This window comes from Hyperolius riggenbachi, chromosome 1 (genome assembly GCF_040937935.1).
Source record: "Hyperolius riggenbachi isolate aHypRig1 chromosome 1, aHypRig1.pri, whole genome shotgun sequence".
NCBI lineage: Eukaryota > Metazoa > Chordata > Amphibia > Anura > Hyperoliidae > Hyperolius > Hyperolius riggenbachi.
In genome coordinates this window covers 239973641-239985752 of record NC_090646.1, presented here as the reverse complement: position 1 = coordinate 239985752, position 12112 = coordinate 239973641, and positions in this window count along the sequence as shown.

Sequence of the window (12112 nt, the reverse complement as noted above, 5' to 3'; positions counted from 1 at the left end):
GATTCGCGTATACAAGACTTCTCAAGCTCCTCACCTCTCCTCTGGAATGCCCTTCCAAACACATCCGTCACTCTCCAACTTTTGAAATCAATAAACGCTCCCTCAATACTCACTTTTTCCAACAAGCAAATGCTCTAAATTAGGCCATCCCCTCCAACCACTCAAGTTTTACTCCTTACTAGCTAACCTTAACAGGCACTGTGCTTTGATGTATACTGCATTCCTCCGCACCTCTCGTTTCCTCCTCATTCCTTTAGATTGTAAGCTTGCAAGGGCAGGTCTTTCTAACCCTCATGTGTCTTGGATTTTGTTGTTCATTTTATTCATCATGCTACGTCTGTCATTGTAACGACCAGTTCTGTATTTTGTACAAGTGTCCATATTTAATGTATATCATTATGTACCCCTTGTTTTCCTACTTTGTACAGCACCACGGAATATGTTGGCACTTTATAAATTAATAATAATAATAATAATACATTAATAATAATAGGATTGACGGAATCGATATAATACAGGTTAATTCAATTAATCCAATCAAATTGGTTAGTGGGAATGTGGGCATTAATGGGCGGGACCGATCATTTCCAATCATTGGGCTAATCACTGCACTCGATCAGTAGCAGTGACATCTGATAGCTCACTACTACTGATCAAGTGCTGTAATTGGCTCAATGACGTTGCCTTGGTCCCGCCGGCGAGACCATGAGCACCAGTTAACAAAAGGAGCAGCAGGCGGCTGTGATTTCCCAGTCTGATGCCAGCATCCCCGACTGATTGGCCGTGTGCCACAGCTTCCCCTCTGACTGGCCATGGTGATCTCTTGCAGGTGATTGGGTTTATAAAGAGATTATATATCATATGAGGTATAAATGATGGGAAGGCATACACTGCTCAAAAAAATAAAGGGAACACTTAACACAATGTAACTCCAAATCAATCACACTTCTGTGAAATCAAACTGTTCACCTAGGTAGCAACACTGATTGACAATCAATTTCACATGCTGTTGTGCAAATGGCTATCCCCAATAAAGAAGTGGTTCTTCAGGTGGTGACCACAGACCACTTCTCAGTTCCTGTGCTTTCTGGCTGATGTTTTGGACGCTGGTGGTGCTTTTACTCCAGTGGTAGCATGAGACGGAGTTTACAAGCCACACAAGGGGCTCATGTAGTGCAGCTCATCCAGGATGGCACATCAATGCGAGCTGTGGCAAGAAAGTTTGTGGTGTCTGTCAGCATAGTGTCGGAAGCATGGAGGCATTACCAGGAGACAGGCCAGTACATCAGGAGAGGTGGAGGAGGCTAACAACTCAGCAGCAGGACCGCTACTTTTGCCTTTGTGAAAAGAAGAACAGGAGGATCAAATCCAGAGCCCTGCAAAATGACCTCCAGTGGGTCACAAATGTACATGTGTCTGCTCAAACGGTGAGAAACAGACTCCATGAAGGTGGTATGAGAGCCTGAGGTCCACAGGTTGGGATTGTGCTTACAGCCCAAAACCGTGCAGGATGTTTGGCATTTGCCAGAGAACACCAAGTTTGACAAATTTGCCACTGGTGCCCTGTGCTTTTCACAGATGAAAGAAGGTTCACACTGAGCACGACAGATGTGACAGAGTCTGGAGATGCCATGAAGAACGTTCTGCTGACTGCAACAACCTCCAGCATGACCAGTTTGGCAGTGGGTCAGTAATAGTGTGTAGTGGCATTCCTTTGGGGGCCTGCACAGTAGAGGCGTCACTAGAGTTGGTGTCACCCGGTGCAGAAACTCATTGTGTCACCATTCTTTTACCCCATCAACCTCCAACCTCAGCAGGCTAAACAAAAGCAAGTAGAAAAACTGTGAGATAGAATGAAGGAGGGGTGTGGCCTGATTGGAGACAAATCTTATTTATAAAAAATACAAAAAACGTTTACACTGTTACTAAACAAAAGCAAAATTTTGTTATGTAGTAACATTGCTTGTTACTGACATTTGTTGAGAATGTAGTTGGGAAGGGGTTTTACTGAACCGATTTGCTATAGGAATAGAGAGGAGTTGGGGATTGTTATACTGCTCACACTTTGATATAGGGCATGGGGTGGGGGAGGCATACCGTGCTGGACACACTTGATATTGAGGGTGAGTGGTTGGATGGGACATCTTTGCTAAGGGGTGAATAGGGGGATGTCAAGGTGATCATCACGTGGCTCAGGTGGCCTCTGAGCACTGTTATCAGCTCAACACAGAGCAGTAAGTAGGGAGAAAAGCAGGAGGGACAAGTACATCAAGCACTAGTCTGGTCTATATTTACATAGCCTATTCCACTCTCCCTTACCCTGGAGCTTGGTGTCACCCCCTCTGCTGGTGACATCTGGTGTGATCCACACCTACAGCACCCCCCTAGTGACGCCACTGCGCACACGCACGCGCACACTTCCTCTCTAGGCCACGATTGGTGCAAAATTAGTAGTAAAAACCTACTGAGAAATGCAAAAACTAATAAATCATTGCACCACACAATTGCATGTAAAAATTACACGGATCAGGGGTTAACCTACTGCAATCAGCTATCCACAACAAAATCACATACACACATGGACATTATTTTACTTCATGAGTACAACTTCTATTCAGCGTTCTCCAACCCTGTTTTCAAGGCCCACCAACAGTGCCGGTTTTTGGATAAATCCAGAGGTAGTTAATCAGCTCTACTAAGACCATGGGCGTAACAATAGGGTCTGCAGCCCATGCGCCCGCGCGGGGGGGGGGCATTCAGGGGGGCTGGAGGGGTCGCAGCATGAGGGGAAAGCTATGGCCAGACTTGGCGGGGAGGGGGGGACAGTCCTACCCCCCCCCCCTCACCTCGGGCTCTCCCCTCTCTGCTCCCCTCCAGCTTCAATAACTATATATGTGCAGCGGCGGGCAGCGGTAGCTACACACCTTCCGTGCGCTCCAGCGTGGACGCTTCTCTCTCTAGCCTCTGACACGACTTCCTGTATAAACAGGAAGTCGCATCAGACACTAGAGAGAGAAGCGTCCACGCTGGAGTGCACGGAAGGTATGTAGCTGCCGCTGCACACATATGGTTATTGAAGATGGAGGGGAGCGCAGAGTCCAAGGTGAGGGAGGGGGTGGACCGTCCCCCCCTCCCGGCCGAGTGTGGCCATAGCTGTCCCCTCATGCTGTGACCCCTCCAGCCCCCAAAACGGCCGAGCGGGCACCAGGGGGGGGGCCCCGCTTAGAATTTCTGCAGGGGGGCTGGTGGGTCTAAGTTACGCCCCTGACTGAGACACTAATTACTCCACCTGTGATTGTATGTGGTCTCCTGCAGAACATGCACGGTTGGTGGGCCTTGATGGCAGGGTTGGGGAACTCTGCTCTATATGGAGGAACAATGATGAAATGCTGTAACATAAGATATAGGACTCACTCTTCCTTAGGCAAAACAATGAGAATGTCACTGATTGATACTGTAATAGGATCTTGGACTCATTATGAGACATCAAACCCTTAACATGAGGCAGTGACAGACATCAATATATGCCTCCCAACGTTTTGAGATGAAAAAGAGGGATGCTTATGCCACACCCAGTGATAGAGTCCTGCGTGAATGCATGTGAACAACGTCCACCTACTTTTTTTCTAGCATGTGGAGGGGAGGCAGCACAGTGAAGAGGGAGCACCGGAGCAGCGGGCACGGGCTCCATCTCCCCCTCCTCACCTTGGGGCTACCCCTTGGTTGTTCCCCTCTCCAGAATTAAACTTTGTGCGCGGCTGGCAGCGGGTGGGGACTTGCCTCCTTTTTCCAAGCATGGGAGAGAGCTCTACATGCCACTGCTCTGATCTACACCAGACAAGACCAGCAGCACACAGCACTCCCTCTCCTGCCTGGAAGAAGACAAAGGTAAGTCCCTACCTGCTGCCAGCTGTGGTGAGGGGGGAGACGGCCCCACTTCCCCACCGCTGTGCCCGCTGCTCCCCCCTCACTGTTCTGCCTTCCCTCTTGCTGAGAAACACATAAAGTCCTGGCTACCGATTCTGGGGACACCAGTAGATCTGGTCATCTATTCTGGGGACATCTATACACCTGGCTACCTATTCTGGGGACATCAATAGATCTGGCTCAGAGTCTGCCTTTGGGGGTGGCAAGTGGGGCAATCACCCCAGGCCTCTGCAGCGGTGGGGGAGCGGACATGGTAGTTAAAACTCACGTGTCTTCCTCCGATCCTCAGAGCTACCATCTATTTCCTCTCCCAGCATCTGTGTATTGGTAACAGCGCCCCCTATGATGATGTGACCGTATGTCACCACCGGGGGAGCTGTTACCAATACACAGATGCTGGGAGAGGAAATAGATGGTAGCTGTGAGCATCGGATGAAGACACGTGAGTTTTAACTACTATGCCCGCTCTCCCCACCGCTGCAGCCACCTTCATATCTAACCTGTACTGCGGGGCACCTACCTATCTAATCTATACTGCAGGCACCTTCCTATCTAATCTATACTGCAGGCACCTATCTAATCTATACTGCAGGCTGGCACCTATCTATCTAATTTATACTGCAGGCACCTATCTAATCTATACTGCAGGCACCTACCTATCTAATCTATACTGCAGCCACCTTCCTATCTAATCTATACTGCAGGCACCTATCTAATTTATACTGCAGGCTGGCACCTATCTAATCTGTACTGCAGGGCACCTACCAATCTAATCTATACTGCAGGCACCTTCCTATCTAATCTATACTGCAGGCTGGCACCTATCTAATCTGTACTGCAGGGCACCTACCAGGGCCGGGCCGAGGCAGGGGCTGGAGAGGCTCCAGCCTCAGGGCGCAGTGTAGGAGGGGGCACACAATTCATTCAGTTGTCATTCCCAATTGTGTTTGAAGCAGGAATAAATAGGAAAAGGGGATACATGGCAGTGACTGCAAGTCAGATAACTAGAGATTAAGGTGTTGGGGAGGTTGGGGGCCCTGTGGCGCCTCTTAGTCTAGTAGCAATCAGTGTGTGACGGCTGGGGCGGAGGGATGGAGGGGCGCACTTTGGTGTCTCAGCCTTGGGTGCTGAAGGACCTTGTCCCAGCTCTGGCACCTACCTATCTAATCTATACTGCAGGCACCTATCTAATATATACAGGGAGTGCAGAATTATTAGGCAAGTTGTATTTTTGAGGAATCATTTTATTATTGAACAACAACCATGTTCTCAATGAACCCAAAAAACTCATTAATATCAAAGCTGAATATTTTTGAAAGTAGTTTTTAGTTTGTGCTATTTTAGGGGGATATCTGTGTGTGCAGGTGATTATTACTGTGCATAATTATTAGGCAACTTAACAAAAAAACAAATATATACTCATTTTGATTATTTATTTTTACCAGTGAAACCAACATCTCAACATTCACAAATAAACATTTCTGACATTAAAAAACAAAAACAAATCAGTGACCAATATAGCCACCTTTCTTTGCAAGGACACTCAAAAGCCTGCTATCCATGGATTCTGTCAGTGTTTTGATCTGTTCACCATCAACATTGTGTGCAGCAGCAACCACAGCCTCCCAGACACTGTTCAGAGAGGTGTACTGTTTTCCCTCCTTGTAAATCTCACATTTTGTGATGGACCACAGGTTCTCAATAGGGTTCAGATCAAGTGAACAAGGAGGCCATGTCCTTAGTTTTTCTTCTTTTATACCCTTTCTTGCCAGCCACGCTGTGGAGTACTTGGACGCGTGTGATGGAGCATTGTCCTGCATGAAAATCATGTTTTTCTTGAAGGATGCAGACTTCTTCCTGCACCACTGCTTGAAGAAGGGGTCTTCCAGAAACTGGCAGTAGGACTGGGAGTTGAGCTGGACTCCATCCTTAACCCGAAAAGGCCCCACAAGCTCATTGTCACGGAACAGCCTTGAGAAACGAAAGCGCAACCGGTTTCCTGCCTCAATTGTCGTTGCGCTGCCAAATCAGAATCTCATGTCTGTGGATACCAGGCAGTCCAGCCTGGGGGGTCTCTGCTGTCTTCATAGGAGATCGTTAGCAGAGTCTTTTCATGGAAACTTGCCCTGTGACTTGCTAATTTAGCCAGAGGTGTAAAACTCAGTTTGACCAAGCTGATCTCAATCAGATGCTAATTAAGAACCACAAGGCCAGTGTCCTGCCTGTGGGGGAGACAGGATGAGCCCACAGCTCACACCTCAATGTGAATTGACTAGAAAATGGGGCTTCCTCCTGCTCACCAGACAAACTGTCTCCAGGAGTTAAAATGATGAAGCATGTGAATTATGATTTCTGCTTATTAAAGGAAAACCGAGTATCACCCAGAGGTGGGAGGAGTGTATTCGGATCCGTTGAAATTGGACCAACGTCTCGGTATACAAATCATAATCATACCTCCTTCGGTTAAAGAGTTATGGGCCCCTCGGTAACCATAAGCCCTAGCACCCGCATCCAAGGTATCATATTAATCGGTAGGTTCTGGGGATCGATAATATGTAATTATTTGTGTGCTGGCCACGTAGGTCAGCCTAGAGAGAATGTCAGGGTTATGGGGCTGGTGAAAGCCCCTGCCCAGATGTGATTACCATAATCCGGCCCAGGGGCTGACTCTGGAAGTCCGCCTCTGAACTCAGCTCAATTAAAAGAAATGAGCTGCCCGGGCAACTCAGTCCTCCACATTCCATCTGTATGAGAACGATCTGCTGCCAGCCAGAGGACACATGGTTGGCGGCCATCTTACTGAACTTTGATCTGAAACAAAGGATTTTACCAAGGACTTTATGATTCTTCCCACAAAAAGGACATCTTTCCATGAAACTAAGTATTTTTTTCCCTTGCTTTTATTTTTCATACTGGCTATTACTGTTTTAATAATTGTTGATTTTAATAATTTTCTGTATATATTAATTATTTATATTGCCAGTGAATAAAATACTTTAATCAAAGTAATTTACTGTTCCGCCACCCTATTATTCAGCATACACAGAAACTGAACTCAGGTCTCTGAAGAGACGCTACTATTGTTGATATCTAGACAGAATACAGCGTGTTTTAACCGTTTTATTTGCAGGTTGAGAAATAGCCAGTTAGTGAGTTCCTCTGTCTCAGAAAACAGAGGTGGTAGCAGATACCCTGAAATAGTGTGTAAGTTGTAATTTCCGTACCTCACAGGCTCCCTTCTGGTCGGGCTGCTGCCCAAATTCTGTCGGTTTCTGCCCACTGATCGCGACCACAGCTTGCACGATTGGTGTGCTGAAACCGATTGGAAGGCAATTCGCGGTCTGACCACTAGGGCTCCTGTGACACTCATCTTTGATGATACCAGCCCAAACCAATACTCCACCTCCACCCTGCTGGCGTCTGAGTCGGACTGGAGCTCTCTGCCCTTTACCAATCCAGCCATGGGCCCATCCATCTGGCCCATCAAGACTCACTCATTTCATCAGTCCATAAAACCTTAGAAAAATCAGTCTTGAGATATTTCTTGGCCCAGTCTTGACGTTTCAGCTTGTGTGTCTTGTTCAGTGGTGGTCATCTTTCAGCCTTTCTTACCTTGGCCATGTCTCTGAGTATTGCATACCTTGTGCTTTTGGGCACTCCAGTGATGGTGCAGCTCTGAAATATGGCCAAACTGGTGGCAAGTGGCATCTTGGCAGCTGCACGCTTGACTTTTCTCAGTTCAAGGGCAGTTATTTTGCGCCTTGGTTTTCCACACGCTTCTTGCGACCCTGTTGACTATTTTGAATGAAACGATTGATTGTTCGATGATCACGCTTCAGAAGCTTTGCAATTTTAAGAGTGCTGCATCCCTCTGCAAGATATCTCACTATTTTTGACTTTTCTGAGCCTGTCAAGTCCTTCTTTTGACCCATTTTGCCAAAGGATAGGAAGTTGCCTAATAATTATGCACACCTGATATAGGGTGTTGATGTCATTAGACCACACCCCTTCTCATTACAGAGATGCACATCACCTAATATGCTTAATTGGTGGTAGGCTTTCGAGCCTATACAGCTTGGAGTAAGACAACATGCATAAAGAGGATGATGTGGTCAAAATACTCATTAGCCTAATAATTCTGCACTCCCTGTACTGCGGGGTACCTACCTAACTAATCTATACTGCAAGCACCTATCTAATCTATACTGCAGGATACCTACTTACCTATCTAATCTGTACTGCAGGGCACCTACCTACCTGTCTAACCTATACTGCAGGGCACCTACCTACCTATCTAACCTATACTGCAGGGCACCTACCTATCTAATCTATACTGCAGGCACCTATCTAATCTATACTGCAGGCACCTATCTAATCTATAGTGCAGGGCACCTACCTACCTATCTAATCTGAACTGCAGGGCACCTACCTATCTAACCTATACTGCAGGCACCTATCTAATCTAAACTGCAGGGCACCTACCTACCTACCTACCTATCTAATCTATACTGCGGGGAACCTACCTACCTATCTAATCTATACTGCGGGGCACCTACCTATCTAACCTATACAGTGTGTGTGTGTGTGTGTGTGTGTGTGTGTGTGTGTGTGTGTGTGTGTGTGTGTGTGTGTGTGTGTGTGTGTGTGTGTGTCCCACAGCACGTCTCTAGGCCCTGCATATGACACTCGCCCCAGGCCCCGCGTACTCTAAGGCCACCTCTGATCTGGCTACCTATTCTGGGGACATCTGTACACCTGGCTACCTATTCTGGGGACACCAAAAGATCTGGCTACCTATTCTGGGGACATCTATACACCTGGCTACCCGTCATGGGGTCCAATCACCTCTTTTCCTAGGACAGGACCACTGGCCACACTCCTGCCATACCTCTTTTTTTTTGCAAACATTCAGCAGCCTTAAAGGGGCACTATGGCGAAAAGTTATAAAATGTAAAATATGTGCAAACATATCCAAATAAGAAGTACGTTTTTCCAACGTAAAATGAGAAATACATTTCTTTTCTCCTATGCTGTTGTCACTTACAGTAGGTAGTAGAAATCTGACAGAAACTACAGGTTTTGGACTAGTTCTTTTCATGGGGGATTCTCAGGGATTTATTTATTTTCAAAAGCGCGTAGTAAATGGCAGTTGCTCTTTCCAACTGCCAAAAAACTGTGTAGTGAGCAGGGAAGCTGGCCAGCATCATTGTTTAAAACCTTTTTAGAGAATATCTTTATACAGAATAAAAGCCTCGTTGAAAATCCCCTATGAGGAGATGGACTAGTCCAAAACCTGTTGCTTCTTTCAGATTTCTATTACCTACTGTAAGTGACAGCATCATGGGAAAAGGGTAATTTATGGCTCATTTTATTCTGGAAAAAATGTACTTCTTATTTGTCTATGTTTGCACATATTTTAAATTTTAGAATTTTTCACCATACTGCCCCTTTAATAGCCAAGTCCCAAATGCAAGTTAAGCTTCATCAGGACCTTCCTAATGTTGTGAGTAATTTGCATCATAGTTTGCACTAACTTTATTGAATATCCTGACACAAATATATTTATCATGAATAAGTATCCTGTTATCAGCCTAACAGTGCTCCCATAAAAATAGGACTACTAATCTGCTAATGAGATGACCCCCTCCCCCCATATCTATCAATCAACACCCATACCATACCTCTAACACCCTCAGCACACCCCTACTCATGCAAATCAAAGATTTTAGAGGAAAATGTTGTTTTATAGTTCAAACCACACTGGTCCTTTCAATCCTGGTTGATTTTTCTGCATAATAACATTTGTAAGTAAGAAATATATCAATTTAACCCTTCCCAACCACCTAACGCTGATAGGTGTCAGGAAGGTGGCAGCCCCAGAACCGCCTAACGCCGAAAGGAGTCAAGTCCTAGGGTGGGAGTTTACAGGGAATTGTGCGCACATCCCCGCTTGAGTGACAGAGTTCCACTCCGTCATCAGTCTACCAGCAGCCAGCAGACTGTTAGATGGCAACATTGTACAGCACTGCAATCTGTCCCCATGAGAGGCTCTGATCGTGATCCCCTCTCATAGGCTGATGCAGTGATTGGCTGGCGGGGGGAGGGTAGTAAAAAAATACAAAAATAGAGACATTTATTTAAAAAAAAAACAAATAAAAAAAATAAACAAACATGACACCAGCAATTAGAGCCCACCAACAGAAAGCTCTGTTGGTGGGCAGAAAAGGGGAGGGAGGTTCACTTGCATGCTAAGTGATATGGCTCTGCAGCAAGCTATTAAAGCTGCAGACCACTAAATTGTAAAAAATAGCATGGTCACTAGGGGGGTGTAAGCAGGGCCGGGCCGAGGCATAGGCTGGAGAGGCTCCAGCCTCAGGGCGCAGTGTAGGAGGGGGCACACAATTCATTCAGCTGTCATTCCTAATTGTGTATGAAGCAGAAAGAAATACGAAAAGGGGATACATAGCAGTGACTGCAAGCCAGATAACTAGATATTAAGGTGTTGGGGAGGTTGTGGGCCCTGTGACCCTCTTAGCCTAATAGCAATCAGTGTGTGACAGCTGGGGTGGGAGGGAGGGAGGGGCGCACTTTGGTGTCTCAGCCTTGGGTGCTGGAGGACCTTGTTCCTGCTCTGGGTATAAGCATATGGTCCTGAAGTGGTTAAAGGATAGGAATAAAGTTTGAAGTCAATTAAGAACATTTTTCAGTAGACAAATACATATATTTACATAGATCTGTACACCAGTCCTGAAAGAGGGACAAATGAGGATGAAAGAGGGACAGAGGGATTGGGTCCCCAAAGAGGGACTGGTCCCTCCAAAAGGGGGAAAGGACAGTGGGGAGCTATGGATTAGTCACAGATGAGAGGGAATTACATCTGGAAGGAGTACCTTTATTGGAGGAAATGTGAGTACTTGGGGTCCCCCATTGACTGCATGGATTGTTCCACCAGTAAATACATCCCCCATGTACTGCTCTATGGAGAGGAGGAGTAGGTGAGCAACCACACTACGTATAATGGCAGACTATCCTGCAGGAGAAGAAGACTTGTATCTCTTACCTCTGCCGTTAATCTCCATCTACTCACATCACCACGTGGAGGAGATGATGCCAGCCACTAGGGGAAGCAGTGACTGAAGAATTCCCTGCAATGAATTGCGGGGTGAGAGATGTAAAACTTCCGTTGCGCCATACTCTGCCGAGCAGGGGGGAGATGAAAAGATAAAGTCGGGATAAAGAGAGGGCAATGAGGGATGTTGGACCAGACCGACCAAAACTGTATAATTCTACAAAAATCGGGACTGTTGGACCTCCTGTCAATGTGATGGATAACCCAAGGGTTAATGTGGAATTCACGGATACAACACAATTCCCATATACAGTATAGTGTGAGCTACTGAAAGGTAACATAAGAGTAATAATAAGCATTCCAGTAACCGACCTGCAGATAAAAAAACTCAGCCACAGTGATTAGGGCACAGCTCAGCAGGGAACATCCATAAAGCAGCAATGCCTTTAGAAAGATCTGTAGACTGCTGTATCATATGATGCCTGTGTAATCACCACCTGATGCCTAAATCAAACATAAGAATATGGTTTCATTATAATCACAAGAGTTATATTTCTGCTTTAATTATTGTTCTCAGTCAGCAAGAGAGCATATGCAACAACCTGAGACATGACATCCTGCAGCTCAACACAATAACACACTGGCTGGCTGGAGTCTGAGACAAACAAACTGTTCATTCTCAGTCAGTTGGCCATCCCTTATTCCAACTCTATCAGGCCAGCAGTGCTACCTCCTCCCTTCTGCTGTGCAAGTCAAATGAGACACTGCTGCTCTCCTGCCTCCCCCCTCCTCACTTACCATCAGACTCCTCAAACAGCACAATAGCAAGCTGCCCTGACCCAGTGATAACCTCTGCACCTTGCTCGCCCTCCTTTGCTTCTCTACCAGGGGCGCCTCTAGCCATTCTGTCATTCCAGGCGAGAAAACCTGTGGCACGTCCCGGGCCCATGGCGCCCCCCCCCCGCCCCATGAAAATAATCATAATGCAGCAGTGTTTAACTAGAAAATAATCATAATGCGGCAATCTTTCACCAGAAAATAATCGTAATGCAGCAGCGTTTCACCAGAAAATACATGTAATTGGGCAGCGTTTCACCAGAAAATACAAGTAATTGG